This window comes from Apis dorsata, unplaced genomic scaffold (genome assembly GCF_000469605.1).
Source record: "Apis dorsata unplaced genomic scaffold, Apis dorsata 1.3 scaffold_44, whole genome shotgun sequence".
Taxonomy (NCBI): Eukaryota; Metazoa; Arthropoda; class Insecta; order Hymenoptera; family Apidae; genus Apis; species Apis dorsata.
In genome coordinates, this window is record NW_006263346.1 from 558,154 (window position 1) to 561,711 (window position 3,558).

General features: G+C 35.5%; 1 long non-coding RNA gene across 1 annotated transcript; it reads left to right on the forward strand.

The window, feature by feature from the left end:
- Positions 1-2,036: 2,036 nt before the first annotated feature.
- Positions 2,037-2,731, forward strand: LOC116186530. Its single transcript, XR_004151540.1, has 2 exons — positions 2,037-2,586; positions 2,692-2,731. It is a non-coding gene; the product is annotated as an uncharacterized LOC116186530 (long non-coding RNA).
- The last annotated feature ends 827 nt before the right edge of the window (positions 2,732-3,558 follow it).

The following is a 3,558-nucleotide window of genomic DNA, read 5'->3' on the forward strand; positions in this document are numbered from 1 at the left end:
GCCAAATTTCAAGAAACCTCGAGCAGATTTATTTATCAAAAATTCGTCAACGATTTTCTTTTTCTCTATGTTAACCCTTCACAAACAACTCCTCCGCAAAAAGGGTTATAATATCAGCCACCCAAGATCCAAATTTCAAGAGAGACCTGCCACATTTATTTATCCGTTCGTTCGTTAACGTCGAGTCCTTCCCATTTTTTATTCCGCGCCGATGCTTCATGGAAGTGTCGTTACCCCGAACAATTCACCGAAACGATATTTCAACCTCGCGATATAACGCTGAGTGTACACTTTGTCACCCCTTTGAAACGGGCGACTAGCCGGTGAAACGGCAGGGGGAACGTGGAAAAAAAAAAAAAGAAAAAAAGGAAAAAAAAAAGTTATCAGCCCCCACCGAATTACCAATGATCCAGGGAACCCTTTTCCTTCGACAACGGTTATTTATCATTCGGCAACGTTTCGAAAACGTTTCCGCGCGCGCCGTTCCATTCCTCGATTATTTTAAACACGCGTGGAGCACGAATTGCGTACGAAATGCGTGAACTCGCGTTGTGCCCTGTCCCGGAACAAAGCATTGATTTATCGACGCGTTTATTCGCGGGGAGCGCGGCGCGAATAAATCGGCGGGTGCATATTATTTTCGAAAGTCAATCGATCGAGAGCGTGGCCGATTGGTGGGGAATGGATTCCGCAAATCTATTTTCTAGTTTTTCTCGTGTTTTTTTTTTTTTTTCGAAGAGCAAAAACACGCAAAAATGATATCGGATGGAGCGAATCGAAAGTAATTTTTGCTCAAGTTTTAAGTAACGAGTGTTTCCAATTATTGTTTGAAATTATTGAACGATATTTAATCGCGCTAATTGTTATTTACAATTATTACTCTCCCATTATTTATCGTAAAATAAAAATTTGTCAAACTTCGAAAAAGTTATTCGAATAAATATCAACTTGAAAATACTTGAAAATATCGAAAAGTATTGGAGAGAAAAAGATCTTTCATAACGTAGTTTTGAATTATTAAAATAATTTTGTTTAAAATGTTAATTAATGCTCGAGATATAGGAACGAGTGGATATTCGACATTTCCCTGCGGCTATGAGTGTTCGAAGATTATTTTTCCAAACCGATAATAAGGGATGGGCGAAAAGAGAGGGGGAGACTGGGGAAGGGATTTGAGCGGAGGTGGCAGTGAGGCGTGATATTGATACTACTCCGTCTCTTGAAGGGTGACGTCTCGTCCCTTTTCTCCACGCTTCGTCCCTTCCTTTCCCTCCCCCCCAACGATTGCGGTGTGCTCGTGTCTCATACAGCGGATATCCCTCCTCTCTATACCTTTAAAGCCGGTGGCGCGCAGCAGTGAGCGGGCAGGATTTTTACGATAACAGATTACAGGATCCGGACAAGGTGGCGTGAGTGAAAGGAATCTAGGAGCTATCGTTCCGAAAGTCACTCGAGCCAGACCCCTTATTTCACTGGACTGGCTTATTTTCGAATGGAGGGATCGATACCGCGATCGACTCCAATTGGATTTTCTTGCATTGATTTTGTAATTAGAAAAAATTTGATTTCAGGAATGTTTAAGGGGTAAATTCTGAGATAAATATCACTGATGAATCTCTAGTGTTTCGTAATATTTAGAAATTTTCAAATTTATATACGTATATAAAATCAATCTTATCCTAATTCGACACAATCCAAGTGGCGTGAATTTTATTTATTATTATTTATTAGAAATTAGACTTGCAGAAAAATTTGTAGATCAAAATTTTAAACCAAATTTTACCTTCTTTGTTTATTGAGAAAGTTATTTAAATTGTAACAATCTTTAATTAAATAAATTTCGTTATTAAAGTCTGATTTCATTTCAATAATAATACAATTCAATATAAATAACATGAATATATTACATTATGTATACTTTTCAGAAAAATCAAACGATCGATCAAACAACAAGCTACAAACAAACGATGATACAATCCTTCGTCTCCAAAATCGGCTTAGAAATAGATAATTCGCAGAATAATTAACTGTCTCATCATGACGAAGCCAATCGTCGAAATCACGAGGTATCACGAGGTATCGTGCCACTCAAATCTCACCGTTTCACCTTTCAGTTGCAGCTGGTACAGGGTAGGAAAAGAAAGAAAGAAAGAAAAGAAAAAAAGAAACGAAAGCCAAACAAAGTCTGTTATGGATTTAATTTTGAATCCCGTCGAATCGTGCAACGTTGGGTCCAAACAGAAGGAGGAAGAAAGACTGAGGAAGCGAGCACGAAAAAGAGAGAGAGAGAGAGAGAGAGAGAAAGGGGTGGAAAACTTTCATAATCGCGGTTCGCTTTATCGGACTTCAAAACTTTCAGAGCTGTTTCTGGATTACGGAAGCCTGATAAAGGGCCGTGGAGAGGAGAGGGAAACAGATCATCTTTGCCCCCCATGGAATTCGGATTTGCGGCGAAGTTGTATTTGCGAGTCGACGACCCTGAAGAAAATTCATGTGGAAAAGCGCGTTGATTGGAGAATCCCGGGAACAAAGGTGTATTCTCCGAAGGCTTCAACTTCTGAATGACGACCCCTGATGAAGTTCGAGGTAATATTATATCACAGACAGATACCGTATGTCGTAAACTTTGATGTATACAATAATACAATAGTTTTGTCTGGATCTTTAACACAACTTTTTCTCTACTTGCAGAGGAATATATATATATTTTTGGCTGTTTTGAATTGAGATCGCTAACAAATTTTCATTTTTTAATAAAATGAAAAGGAAAAAAGAAATTCACAACTTTTAAAGTAAGTAATGTTGCGATCAGATGAACTTTTGAATGACTGATTTATATCACAAAGTTCTCTCGTTAGTAGAAAATTAGTAGAAAATTATTTTTTTATTTTATTTAATTATTATTTTTTTTTTTTTAGAAATTAGGAGTTAACGAGAAAGATTTACCATCGTAATTGTGCCATCCAGATGATATAACATTATTATTCATCATGTCAAAATATTTAATTTTAAGTATTCAAAGGATGAATTATTATTACAAATTTATACGTGTGTATATTATACATTTTGATACATACGATGCCCGTAATGCAGATGATAAATTCAGAACTAATTCATATTAGTTTTGATTACAATTTCGAAGATTAACGCAACATCCTTTAATGTAATTTATACGAGGATAAAATAAACTAAGCTTCTGCAAACAGCTTACAAAGTATCAAATTCAGAGAAACAGGTACGTGAATAAGATTCTAAATGTAACTACCTTGAGGAAGATCAAAGCAAAACGGTACGCAATCGAAATTACTTACTCGTGTCTACGGATTTTATTAAATGAATAATTCAATAAGAGATGCAAATATGAAGTACATATACTTATACAGGCTTCCTTTCAATAACATCAGCATTTTATAAATTCCAGAAAATTCAAATTACATAAAATATCAAAAAAAAAAAAGAAAAAATGAAACTTTATTTTAATCAAATATAATTTATTCATAAATCTTAGAAAATTAAAATCAAGTAATATATTAAAACGAAGCCTATATAAAATTTCCT